Source organism: Orycteropus afer, unplaced genomic scaffold, assembly GCF_000298275.1.
Source record: "Orycteropus afer afer isolate SDZICR_OR568_19922 unplaced genomic scaffold, OryAfe1.0 scaffold00439, whole genome shotgun sequence".
Classification (NCBI taxonomy): domain Eukaryota; kingdom Metazoa; phylum Chordata; class Mammalia; order Tubulidentata; family Orycteropodidae; genus Orycteropus; species Orycteropus afer.
The window spans coordinates 2,206,914-2,221,969 of record NW_006922026.1 but is presented as its reverse complement, the minus strand read 5'-3'; positions in this window follow the sequence as shown (position 1 = coordinate 2,221,969).

Sequence of the window (15,056 nt, the reverse complement as noted above, 5' to 3'; positions counted from 1 at the left end):
CCCAACAGAAATAACCCAGGTGGGCGACTTTAAAATCAGGATCTCCTCCGTAGCTAATAGCAATTCCCACCTTAGAGTTTACAAAGACTTACGGGTAGAAAAGCCACACTAAGTAATTTACTATACTGCAATAACAAAACTGTGTACATAGATATTTTTTAATGTTAACATAAAGGTCTACTCTTGCTGTTTTCAACTTCTTACCTCCCATGTTATTCTAGTCTCTACCCTCACTATGAAATTTTCACTAGTGAATTTATTCTCACTAAGTTTACCAAAAACTTCCTTGTTGTAAAATAAAATAGACTATTTAAAAGAGAGAGAGAGAAAGAGAGAGTAGGTTGAAATGACACATGTTGAAGTTTTGTACGTGTTTATGGCAAAATAAGAGGCTTCAGAATATATGTGAACCAGTGCAAAATAAAGTCTCTATTCTTCCTCCTATGGAAAAAGGCAAACCCTCCCTTTGCTGAATTTGCCTCCTCTGAGGCCAAATTTTCCACCTTCCTACGATGAGGAGGAGTGTGCAATGATGTCTGCTCCTGTTGTAAATCCCTCTGCCCCTGCTGTAAATTCTCCAGCATCACACCCTGTGTTAGACTGGGTTATCTAGAGAAACAAAAACAGTGAAGCTTACATATACAGAGAAAGGGAAATTAATCTTAGGAAAATGGCTCACACACTTATAGAAGCTGGCAAGTCCCAAGTTCTTGGATCAAACATCAAGCTGGAGGCTTTTCCCAACTCATACAGCTGCAGGGGCTGAGGAGCTCAAGGTTGGCAGGCAGTGCACTGGCTATTGACTCCAATGAATGGTGAATCCAAGATCTCCAGGCCGAATGGTGGATTGTTCATTCACAGACAGTTGTAGGCAGAATCCCAATCCACAGAAGAGTATCTCTTTTCCCAAGATGTCCATAAATATACTGAAAGCAGGCCACACCCCTAGGGAAACTCACATTCAATGGATTGGCTTCTCAAAACATATACATCTGATCCCATCATTGGAACAACCCACATCACAATTGTTTAAACCACACAGAATTGCGGTCCAGGCAAGTTGACACATGGTTCCCACTATCACAGTCCATCCCTTGTCAATTTGGCAGTTGTACACATCTTAACCATACATAATCTCTAAATAAGGACAGTTCTAATGTTATATTTGTGCCTAACATGATATGCTAATATGCATACAATCAAAATGCATTAACTTTATTTATATTTCACAGTTCATAACAGAAGGAAACAAAAATATTTGATACATATATATACAATGAAGAAACATAACAATCTCAGTCCTCATTTCTACAACTGGTCATGTGGTCGTAGCTGATATCCAGAACTACCTTCTTCCACAACTCATGCTATATTTCCCTTGCCCTCAGCAAGCACCTCAGCTGGTTGTGGTTCTTTGTCTGGTGAGATGACCCAAACCTTCATTCCTGAAGGGTCTGGGCCATCAGCAGTCATATCAGAATTGTGTTGCTGTAATTTTCCATTGACTTTAATCACAGGGCAAGGTAGTACTAAGAGATGTCCTAAAGAAACTCCTGTATTCCAGACATATTCTTCTTTACCTCCATTATGTAATGTCAATCCAAATCCCCCTTTGTAATCAGGATCTATCCCACTAGATAGTACAGTAATGCCCTTCTTTGTCTGTTTATCCAGAGGCATGAGGAAGCCAAAATGGCTGAGTGGCATTCTTAATTTCCAGTTCAATGCAATCACTATTGTGTCTCCAGGTGGGAGTGTTCCTCCTTTTGGAACTAAGATCTCCAGACCCGCAGAGCATAGGGTAGAAGGGACAGGAAGCAAAAATTTTTTGAGTGGGTCACTAGGGTAATAGTGAGTGGTACCACTCCCGTTTCCACCTCTTAGTTCCTGGATCCATGAATCTTTGCTGTTGGAGAAACAGAACCATATATTGGATGCTGGTTTAGAGCATATACAGTCTCTTGGAGAACATTTCCCCAACCCTTCAAGGTACTGCCACCTAGCTGGTGCTGAAACTGTGTTTTCAGGAAGCCATTTCATTATTATATCAAACCAGCTACTTCAGGATGATGGGGAACATGGTAAGACCAGTGATGAGCATAGGCCCACTGCCACACTTCTTTTGCTGTGAAGTTGAGTCCCTTGATCTGAAGCAATGTTGTATGGGATACCATGGCAGTGCATAAGGCATTCTGTAAGTAAGTCTGCAGATGGTAGTTTGGGCAGAAACATTGCATGCTAGGAAGGCAAATCCAAATCCAGAGTAATTATGTATTCCAGTGAGAATAAAATGCTGTCCTTTCCATGATGGAAGTGGTCCAATGTAATCAACATGCCATCACATTGCTGGCTGGTCACCCCAGTGAATGATTCCCAGTCTAACACATTTAGGCTGTCATGAGACAGGTTAGTTTTACCCCACTCACAGGTTAGTTTTACCCCACTCCTGGTACCAAATGTGTCAGACTGGGTTCTCTAGAGAAACAAAACCAGTAAAGTTTATAAATATAGAGAAAGAGAAATTTATCTTAAGAAAATGGCTCACACACTTATTGAAATGGATAAGCCCCAAGTTCTTGGATCAAACATCAAGCTGGAGGCTTTTCCCAACTCACGCAGCTGCAGGGGCTGAGTAGCTCAAGGTTGGCAGTCAATATACTGGCTGTTGACTCCAATGAATGATGAATCCAAGATCTCCAGGCTGAATGGTGGATTGTTCGCTCATGGACAGTTGTAGGCAGAATACCGATCCACAGAAGAGTGTCTCTTTTCTAGGACGTCCATAAATACACTGGAATCAGGCCACACCCCTAGGGAAACTCCCTTTCAATGGATTGGCTGATCCTATTATTGGAACAACCCACATCACAATTTTTTAAACCACACAGAATTGTGGTCCTGCCAAGTTGACACACAGATCCAACTATCACACACCCTAAAGATGGAAGTTGGCTCTAGGGTGAGAAACTTTAGCTATACCTCAGGCATCAGCTCCAAAGACTTTTTGGGAAGGTTTTGTCTCCTCATCCACACACTCAAGTCTGGGCCCCTTGTGTCCAGGTAGCAGCTCCCACTTCTGGGCTATTGCCACTCACGCAGCTTCCTACTGAGGATTACATGAATAAGTCCACTTTATTTTATTTTCACTCCCTTCTCTCCACTTTGGACCTTAATTGGAAAAAGAACACTGTATCTTACCAAGAGGACCTCAAGGAAGTGCAGGACCTGTTAGACTCAATTTTCCACATGCACAGTCAACAACTGGGCAGATTGTCTGGCTTTATTAAAAACTCTTTTACCCTGCAGGAAAGAAGGATGGTACTGAGCAAGGATAAGGAGGAGGTTCTTAGATTAGCCCACCCGGGAAAGAATGCTATACAGAGCTTAGCTGACCAAGCTCTCTGGGAAGGAGATGGATACTCAGTGGAATCCAAATGACCCCCAGGATCTAGCTTGACTAGCTCATTATTGAGACTGTTTGCTTGTGGATTTGAAAACTAGAGGTATTAAACAAAGGGATTTCAGTAATGTTTATGATGTTCAACAGGGGTCAGTTGAAGACCCCTCCGATTTCTTAGAGAGATTATTAACAGCTATTAGGCAGTACACTGATGTTGATCCTGAGACTTATTAGAATTTGAAAATCCTTCATAGTATTTTTATAGAGCAGTATGCTTCAAATGTTAGAAAGAAACTTCAAAAGATGGAAGGGAATATGGGATAGGAATTTCCTAGGTAGTGGAAACTGCATTTAAAGTTTTTACAGGCAGGGAGGCTGAACAGGAAAAGAAGGATGCATAGAAGGCAAGCATGAATGCAGCATTTTTGGTGGCAGCTTCAGAGCCAAGGAGTCAACTAAGTGGAAAGGAAAGAAAGAGGGCAGGCAGAGACAGCCTCCTTTAAGAAAGAATCAGTGTGCTTGATATAAAGAAGAGGAATATTGCAAAAGGGAATGCTCAAGATGCCAATTGCACTCCGTAGGCCCATCCCCTCTTATCATAGGTCTACAGCAAGATAGAGATTCTGATAACCACCCTGAAATAGACCCTGGTTTAAAATTGAAGTAGGATGAGAACTTATAGACTTTTTGTTTGGTACAGAAACTACTTATTCTATGTTAACCAATTTAAAGAGACACAAGTTATTGGAGTAACTAGGAAGTCTATAGAAAAGAAGTTTAATCAGCCAATGATCTGCATCCTAGATGACAAAGAACTGGAAGACTGATTTTTGTAATATCAGAAAATCTAGTTCCTTTTCTGAGGCAAGATCTCTTAGCCAAACTGAATGGCCAACTTAACTTTGATTGAAACAACATGACTCTGTAGGCACCCCCTGAACAGGGATGGAAAGTGCAGGCTGCCCTACTAGAATGAGCTTCAACACATTCAACAACACATTCAACAACTATCCCAGACCATATTAACCAGACAGTAGGTCTGGGTTGGAGAAAAGTCAGGGTTAAACAAATTTGCCAAACCAGTAAATATCCAGTTTTACCTCACATGTAGCCACCCTGAATAAAACAATACCCCTTGCAGTTGGAGACTAGACAAGGACTTCAGCAGGTCATTGATGGATTCCCATAGCACAGACTTATCTGGGCTTGCTGCTCCGCATTTAACACCCCCATTTTTCCAGTCTGCAAGCCCAAGACAGGAGAATATCAGTTTGTGCTGGATCTCTGTGCCATAAAACACATGGTGTAGACCATCCACCCTATAGTGTCAAATCCTTATACTTCACTAGCCACAGTCTCAACTGACTGCACTCACTTTGACATGCTTAACTTAAAAGATACCTTCTTTTCTATACCTCTCCAAGAAAAGATCTATGAAATATTGCCCTTTGAATGGGAGTCCCAGATCACAGGGGAAGAAGGAAAATTCTGCTGGACACAGCTTCCTCAAGAGTTTAAATATTTCCTCAGAGGTTTTGGCACAGTGTTAGCAAAACACATGACGGGCTTGTGTCATGCCAATGACATACTGCAGTATGTTGTTCTCTTCCTAATAGCCAGCACATCATGCCAAGGTTCAGACTAGAACACCATCAAGATCCTAAAATTTTTAGGCCAGGCTGAGTGAAAAGTTTCTAAAGTTAAAGTACAGATTACTAGAATAAAAGTAGAATATCTCAGATTTACAATTTTCCAGTGACAAAGAGACCTGCTGCTAAACAGAAAGGAAGCCATTTGTCAAATTGCTACTCTTACAACAACATAAGATTTAAGAAGCTTCCTGGGCATGGCTGAGTTTTCCTGCACCTGGATCCCCAGTTTCAGACAAATAGATATTTCTATGTATAAGGTCTTCCATGGGAAAGATTCTGACACTGCAGACTAGACCCCTGAATATGAGTGGGCCTTCCTCAAACTAAAGCAGCACTTCATTATGGTCCTTGCTCTGGACCTTCCTAACTTAACTAAAGAATTAAACTTTTTATTCACAAGAAGCAGGGTGGGCCTTAGGAGTCCTTAGCCAATAATTAGGAACTGGAAATGGACAGTTACCTACTTATCCAAAGGCATTAACATCGTAGCTAAGTGATGGCCCCTTGTTTTGAGCCATGGCTGCCACTAGTCTCCTTTTCAAAGAAGAAGAGAAGTTTGCCTTAGGACAGAGCATCACTGCCTACATGCCTCATTCTGTTCTTACCATTCTTGAGCAAAAAGAAGGGCAATGGATGACCTTGGGAAGAACGGTCAAATATCAAGCCTCTTTGCTGAATGATTCCCAGATGACATTAAAGACAACTTTCAATATCAATCCATCAACTCCACTGCCCTTCTCCTGGGAAGAACAGCTCAACCTTCATTTAGGTTATGGAATAAACTTATTCCAGTAGGATAGACCTAAGAGACAGGCCATTGGCCTGTCATTGGCCACCCTATGATGAACACTTTATCAACTAAGCAGGTTTATTGAAGATAGACAACACAGAGCTGGGTATACCAAAATGGACACACACAAAGAGTTGGATGCTCAAACACTTCCTCCCAATACATCAGCTCAAAAGCCCAATTCTTTGCTCTTTGGTCAAAGGCGACTGGGTCAATGGCTACACGGAGTCAAAATATTCCTTTGAAATTTTCCATGCCCATGAAGTTATTTGGAAGGAGAGGAGATTGCTGTCTTCCAAAGGAAAGCTAATTAAACGTTCTGCTGCCATACAAAAACCCTTGATTGCCTCCACTCTGCCTTGATGTCCTCCACTTTGCCTTGATGTCATACACTGCAAAGAACATCAACAAGGTGATCACAAGAACTCCCAGGACAACCAGAGGACCAAAGCAGTGACCAAGAAGATAACTCAACAAGACCCAGGTCCCTTGCCATGAAACCATGAAGACTATTCATACCCTCTTAGTACCCTTCCAATAGAAAGATCCCTGATACAACTGTTGCGCCTTCCTCCCTGTACCCTATACTATGAATGTATGGAATTAAAATGATCAGAAGATGGGAAGTGACAGAGTATTGCAATGGGTGGAAACCGACACCAAGTAGACAAATACTAGTCCCAAGAAACTTTTGTATCTTTTACCACACTAAGCACATAACTCCATACACTTTGGGTAAGAAGGGGTATTTGAATGAGTCTCAAGACACATAGAGTAGTTACTTCAAAAAACTGTTCCAAATAATTCAAAACTGTGCCACTAACAACCCCAAGGATTCAGCTCCCCCAGCTCTGGTAGTCCAGGCACACAGTACAGCATCAAGAGAAGATTGACAGGTGTATGTTAGTGAAATACTCTGAATGGTCAGAGACTAAAAGCATTTCCATGTGTTTGTGGAGACATTCACTAAATGGGATGGAGCCTTCTATCAAAGAAGTGAGAAGGCAAGAAAGGTGGTGAAATGGTTTTTAAATGAAATCATTCTGAGATCTGGGCTACCTAACTCCACCAAAAGGGACAATGGACCCTTTTTTTATTATGGAAGTTAGTCAGAAAGTTGTAGAAGCCTTAATTTTCAAGTGGAAGCTACATTCTGTTTGGAGACCTCAGTCACATGGAAAGTTGGAAAGAATGAATCCGAGCCTGAAGTTACAAATGACTATGTTATGTCAGGAAATTTATCTTGCATGGACCCAATTTTTTCTGATAGCCCTCCTAAGAGTGAGGATTGCACCTGGAAGCAGATTCAAATTGAGTCCTTTTGAGTTAGGTTATGGGAAACCCTTTTAAGAAATCCTGAGCTGAGTTATTGGAAGCAAGTGAGTATAACTGGTGATGTATGTATAAAAAAAAAAAAAAAAAAATTGCAGTCTTTCTCTGCTGTCCTGCTTTCTCTTCACAAGTATGCTATTGCCAGAAAAGACCAACTGCCTGAGAGCTGGCTGCATTGGTTCTGGCCTGGTGACCAAGTGCTAATTATTAGTTGGAGAGGAGACCCTTCTTAAGCCAAAGTGGGAAGGACCTTACTCCATTCTCCTCATCATCTACATGATCATCAATCTTGAAGGAGTCTAGCCATGGGTTCATCACTCTCTAGTGAAGGCACCAACCTCTACCCAACAAGAGACCAGTACTCCACTGATAGAAGACCAGTGGAACTGTGAACCACTAGAAGGATTTAAATATTTATTTAAGGAAAGTATAGCAAAGTGAAGTTTAGAATGTCAACTGTTTCTTTTGTTGAAACAAGAGTTTGCTTCCTTGTCATTTTAGTTTTTCTCTTAATTTTTATAGGATTTCAAGTTTTAGTATTTTTGCTTGTTTTGATATTTTATTTTTTGCTTGTCCTTTGATGAATACTAATTTTAAGATACATGTAAGTGCTTTGTTTGGAGGATGATAATTTTAACCACTCAGGGGAGCATGGGGCCAGAGCAAGGGTGTTAAGATTTCACTTAAGATTATTGTAATCTGTCTACCAAACCTATTTTTCCTGTCACTCAGAGACAGTAGGTGGGAGTTTAATACTCTTATAAAGCTCCAACAAACCCTGTTATATCACATCCCATAGGCTAATAATTATTGTGTGTGTTCTCACTCTCCTTTGCATGACACACAGTCTTCCCATTATTCCTTTCCTGTTACATTTAGAATATTAGACGAGGAATGAGAGAATCTATGTAATTAATTCCAGCAAGAGCTCTACCGTAATCCAATATAATGAGTTAAAGTCCTAAACATTGGCCACCCTTTGCATACATTGGAGTCCTTGATACCCCATAGCCTCAGTGGAATGCTGGGCCCAGTGCAATCAGTCTTTGTCCTTCACTATACAGAATCAAACAGGGGTTGATGAGGATGGAGCCATCATTTACTATGATGCCCTAGTTAAAGTTATGTCTGACAATGTAGGGATCCTTTAACTGATTAAATTTTCATTTTTCACCCACTGCTTACTCTATTATATATTCAGGCCTATACTGATCATGTGAACACACAGTCTTTAAGACCTAGCCATCTACTCAAGAGGAAACCTGAACTCTGGGATGGGTAAGTACAAAAGGTATGCATTTCCTCCATTTAGAAGTATTACACTACATCCAATTAGTTACCAGTACCTGTGTAGACCTCAAGATGTAATTTGGAGTGTATAGGAGAAAGCCCAGCAAATTCTACTCCCCATAATGGGTGTTGGGGTGAATTATGATGATTCCCATGTTTTGTACCAATTTATATAAAATATTTCTGATTTCTTAGAAAGTGTTTCAAACTCTACATCTGATAAAACCTCTGTAAACTGAAATGAACTCTATTCAAACCACAATGCTCCAAAATTGAGCTGCTTTAGATGTCATGTTGGCAGCACATGGAGGAGTTTGTATATGCATTAATGCCACCTACTGCACATTGATTAACACATCACAGTAAGTAGAAAGGGACCAAAAATCTATTCACCAAACTATCTGTAAGTTGTAGCAGAACGGAGCAACCTCATAGCAACAATTCATTCCCATTTCTTAAATGCATTTTAGTTGGCTCACATCCTGGCTCCCCAACCCTGAGTGGCTGAAATACCTGTTTGTTATGATACTACCTGTGTGACTACAAGACCTTTGTACATGCTGTTTATTCAGTGCTTGCCCACTTGTATTTCTGCTTTCAGGGCCCCCAGATGCCAAGCTACCTTAGGACAACATCCACATTTAATATCTTCTCTCCCTAAGAAATTTTGGGAGTTAAATGCAAAACACACCACTTAATATATGCAAAACATACCCCTATATATATAGGGGTATGTTTTGTATATATTATATATGTTGTTGTTGTCATTATGTGCCATTGAGTCAGAACCGACTCATAGCAACCCCTCCTTGGGTTTCTGAGGCAGTTCAAACCCATGAGCCACTCCTCGGAAGGAAGATGGGGCAATCTACTTCCATAGTGATACTGCCTCAGAAACCCAAGGAGGGGTCGCTATGAGTCGGATCTGACTCGACAGCACATAACAACAACAAACAAGTGGAAAGCTGAATATGAAAAGTAGAAATAGATGAATGGATCTCAGCGTATTTTAATGGAAATAAATAATAATAATAATAGCTGTTATTATTGCTACTATTGAGATTGATGCTTTTGAGCTGTTAGGTTGATGAAGAATGTGAAAGTACCATGGACTGCTGAAAGAGCTAACAGTTCTGTTCTGGAGGAAGTGCAATCAGAATGTTCTTTGGAGGAAAGAATGGCCAGACTTCATCTCACATAGTGTGGTCATATTGTCAGAAGGGATCATTCCCTGGAGAAGGATGTCATGCTTGCTAATGTGGAGGGTCAATGAAAGAGAGGAAGGCCCCCAACACAATGGATTGACACGGTGGCAGCGGCAATGGGCTCAAGTATAAAAGGGATCGTGGAGCTGGCTCAGGACTGGGCGGTGTTTCATTCTGCTGTGCATGGGGTTGCTATGAGTAGGACACAACTCGATGGCACCTAATAATAACAACAACAACATTGAAATAAAACTATAGCACAAGAAATCTTTTCAACAGCCACATAGATTTTTGAATTTTCATGATGAAATGCAAAGGAGCAAGATGATTTGGGGTCTTATTCATAACAATGTTGCTGTTATGTGGCTTTGAGTCAGGTCCCACTCAGAGGGACCCTATATACAATAGAATGAAATACTTCCCAGTCCTGTGCCAGCCTCACAATCTTTGCTATGCATGAGCCCATCATTGCAGCCACTGTGTCAGTCTTTCTGGTTGAGGGTCTTCCCTTTCTTTGTTGACCCATATTTTACCAAACATGATATCCTTCCCCAGTGAATGTTTCCTTCTGACAATAAGACCAAAGTAGGTGAGAAGAAGTCTGGTAATCCAAGAAGCATTCTGGCTGTACCTATTCCAGGACAGATTTGTTCATTCTTCTGGCAGTCCATGATATTTGCAACATTCTTCACCAACACCGCCATTCAAGGCATCAACTCTTCTTTAGTCTTCCTTATTCATTGTCCAACTTTCACATGCAAATGAAGCAATTTAAAATACCATGGCTGGGGTCAGGCACACCTTAGTCTTCAAAGTTACAGCTTTTGCTTCTTAACACTTCAAAGAGGCCTTTTATAGCAGATTTTCCCATTGCCACTTGATGTCTCATTTCCTGACTGCTGCTTCCTGGGTGTTGACTGTGGAACCAAGTAAAATGAAATTCCTGACATCTTCAATCTTTTCTCCATTTATCATCATGTTGCTTATTGGTCCAGGTGTGAGGATGTTATGTTGAGGTATAATCCCTACTGAAGACTGTAGTCTTTGATCTTCAGTTAGTGCTTCATGCCATATTCACTCTTAGCAAGCAAGGTTGTGTCATCTGCATATCACAGGTTGTTAAATAGTTTTCCTTCAATCCTGATGCCATGTTCTTCTTCATATACTCCAGCTACTTGGATTATTTGTTCAGCATACAGATTGAAAAAGTATGGTGAAAGGATGCAACCTTAACGTATACTCTTTCTGGTTTTAAGCCATCAGGTGTATCCTTGTTGTGTTAGAACAAGAGCCTCCTGAATGGCACTGTTGCTATGAATATTATTACTATCCATAACGGTAGTATCATACACATTTTTAACTAATGCCAGCAGAGAGCACTCAAATTAGGCTGAAAAACAAGAGGAAATGGGCCAGGTTTCTCTTGGTATCTTGTTTAGAAACATGATTTTTCCTAAGGTGCAGAAAGATGCACTCTGTGTCTGAATCTCCAAGGAGGAAACACTTCTCTCACCTGACCAAAGCAGACCACTGGTTTTGATTTCTCTTTTTATGAGAGTAGCATAAGAGTGATCTTGTAAATCATTTTTTTTTTTTTTTTTTTAAAGTGAGAGTCAGGTTTTCAACTCCTTGTAGGAGTTGCAGAGCATACTTGCCATTTGCCCAGTATTTTCAGGCATTGGGGGAAATGAAACTTTCTGAAGCCCTTACAATTCTGGGAATATAAAGCCCTAACTTGTAGATCATCACCAGAGGACCCAAGCAATTTTAAGGTTATTATTAGGCAACGTTCTGGTAATGTAGGGCCTAAGGCATTTGACTACTAACCAGAAGGCCCGTGGTTCAATACTACAAGCCACTCCTCAGAAGGAAGTTTGGATGATCTACTTCTGTAGTGATAAGGCCTCTGAAACCCCAGGAGGGGTCACTGTGAGTCGGCTCCGACTTGATGACAGTGAGTTTCATTTTAGGTTCCCTTTTGTAAAAATAACGGATAAATGGGTTAGAAAAATTTTTACTCTTTAATTCTGGTCAAGTTTATGTATCTCTCTGTTTACTGTTAAATAAATATATATTCCCAAATACATGACTCTAAAAGTCCTTATTAATTTTAAAGAATATCCGTTTTAAAAATAAATAAATAAATAAATAATGATGTCTTTCAAGGTTCATCTCATTTCTTATGGCTGTTTTCCTGATTCAAAGCAATGCTTCCATATTACTGTTGTTGTTGTTGTTGTTGTTAAGTGCCGTCGAGTCGTTTCCGACTCATAGCGACCCCATGCACAGCAGAACGAAACACTGCCCGATCCCGCACCAGCCCCACAATCCCTGCTATACTCGAGCCCATCATCGCAGCCACTGTATCAATCCATCTCGTTGAAGGCCTCCCCCTCTTTCGTCGACCCTCCACCCTACCAAGCATGACATCCTTCTCCAGGGAATGGGCCCTTCTTACAACATGACCAAAATAGGTGAGACGAAGTCTGGCCATTCTCGCTTCCAAGGAGCATTCTGGCTGCACTTCCTCCAGGACAGATCTGTTAGTTCTTTTAGCAGTCCATGGTACTTTCAGCATTCTTCGCCAGCACCACAACTCAAAAGCATCAACTCTTCTTTGGTCTTCCCTATTCATTGTCCAGCTCTCACATGCATACCAGGCAATTGGAAATATCATGGCTTGTGTCAGGCGCACCTTAGTCCTCAAGGAGATATCCTTGCTCCTCAGCACTTGAAACAGTTCCTTCGCAGTTGACTTCCCCAATGCTACACGTCGTCTAATATCCTGACTGCTGCTTCCTTTGGCATTGATTGTAGAACCAAACAACGTGAATTCCTTGACAACCTCAATCTTCTCTCCATTGATTGTGATGCTGCTCATTGGTCCAGTTGTGAGGATTTTTGTTTTCTTTATGTTGAGATGTAATCCATACTGCAGACTGTATTCTTCAACCTTCATCAGTAGGTGCCTTAAGTCATCCTCACTTTCAGCAAGCAAAGTTGTATCGTTTGCATATCTCAGGTTGTTAATGATTCTTCCTCCAATCCTGATACCACGTTTTTCTTCATATAGTCCAGCTTCTCGGATTATTTGCTCAGCATATAGATTGAATAAGTGTGGAGAAAGAATACAACCCTGACGCACTCCCTTCTTGATTTTAAACCATGTAGTGTCCCCTTGTTCTGTTCGAACGACAGCCTCCTGGTCAAGGTACAGATTCCTCATGAGTACAATCAAGTGCTCGGGGATTCCCATTCTTCTCAATGTTATCCATAATTTGTCATGATCCACACAATCAAATGCCTTTGCATAGTCAATAAAACACAAGTAAACCTCTTTCTGGTATTCTTTGCCTTGAGCCAAGATCCATCTGACAACAGCTATGATATCCCTTGTTCCACGTCCTCTTCTGAATCCGGCTTGAACCTCTGGAAGTTCTCTATCAATATACTGCTGCAAACGTTTCTGAATTATCTTCAGTAAGATCTTACTTGCATGTGATATTAATGATATTGTTCTATAATTTCTACATTCTGTGGGATCACCTTTCTTTGGAATGGGCACAAATATGGATCTCTTCCAGTCAGTTGGCCAGGCAGCTGTCCTCCAAATCTCTTGGCATAACTGAGTGAGTGCCTCCAATGGGGCATCTGTTTGTTGAAATATCTCAATCGGTATGCCATTCATGACTCAATTTTTATCCTCCCTTTTCTTTTTTTTTCCTGCTCTCTTCTTCCTTTAGCTATTTCTCCTTCCTAAACCAATCTGTCTCACCCTACCTTCCCTCTCCTTTCATTTTCTTTTCTTTCTTTACCCCATATTTCCCTTCTCTTCTTTCATCTATTATTTAGCTATTCTACAATTTATTATTATTATTACCCACAGTTTTTGTTTTATCTGTTACAGTCTAATTTTTTGCTTTCTTTACTACTGCATGTTTCTCCCTTTCTTTCTTAAAATAATTATACCAATTTAATTATTCATAATGTTAATCACAATAACTGTATTATTTTGTTATAACCTCTTGAGTCTTTTTTCTTTATTGATATATTCATTTTCTGTTTTAGCATTATATGCACCATTATCCTTTTCTTTCTATTTTCTTTTTTTTTTTTTTTGTCTTTGATATATAAGGTAGCAAAACGTCTCTCTCTCTCTCTTTCTGTCTGTCTGTCTCTCTCTACATATAGCTATGTATTTAAAATTGGTATGTTTTCTAATTCAGCAATTTTGTGTTTCTAGTATTATAACTATTTATGGTTTAAATTTTCATTTTTATCAATTATGCTTCTTAAAGTATGGGAAATAAAGGGAGTAAATTGGTGTCATTGAGACTATAGATATTAAATAGTCAAATTGCTAATATTATCGAAGAGTAAATTGTATCTTGGGAATGACAAGTGACAGTTTTCCTATACTCTACCTTTTCATTTCCAAGATTCCATCAAGGATATCATATTGCATTTAGTCATCATGTCCCCTTAACCTTCTTCACACTGTGACAATGCCTCAGAGTCTTTTTTATTTTTCATGGCCTTGACAATTTGAAGTGTGCTTGTCATATATTTTGTAGAATGCCCATTAATTTGCTTCTGCCTGATGCTTTATCATGATTATACTGGTGGAATGAATAACTGAAAAGAATACCACAGAGTTGAAGAGCAATCTCATCTTATAATATCAAGGTTTCAGGATAACAACATGACTTTTAACTGAAGATATTAATTTTGATTACTTGGTTAAAGTGGTTTGTAACAGGATGTTGCCCAGTAAATTTACCATTTCTCCATTTCCATATTCTGTTGATTAAAAATGAATTACTATTTTTAGCCCACAAAAAGGCAAGGAGAATTAATATCCTCTAAGACCGTGGGGAAGAGCTCTGCTGGTGTAGTGTCTGAGGCATTTGACTGCTAATAAGAAGGTTGGTGGTTCAACCAACCAGACACTCCTGGGAAGGAAGGCTGGGCAATCTACTTCTGTAGTGATAACTGCCTTGGAAACCCAAGGAGGGGTCTCTATGAGTTGGATCCAACTCCACCACAATGGTTGCATTGTGCTTTTAACAAGGTAGGGGGAGAGATTGTCAACAATATTTTTAAAGATATTAAACCACCATAGTAAGCAATAAATGGTTAGAGGTTATTTTATTGTTGTTGTTGTTGTTGTTAAGTGCCGTCGAGTCGTTTCCGACTCATAGCGACCCCATGCACTGCAGAACGAAACACTGCCCAATCCTGCGCCAGCCCCACAATCCCTGCTATACTCAAGCCCATCATCGCAGCCACTGTATCAATCCATCTCCCTGAAGGCCTCCCCCTCTTTCGTCGACCCTCCACCCTACCAAGCATGACATCCTTCTCCAGGGAATGGGCCCTTCTGACAA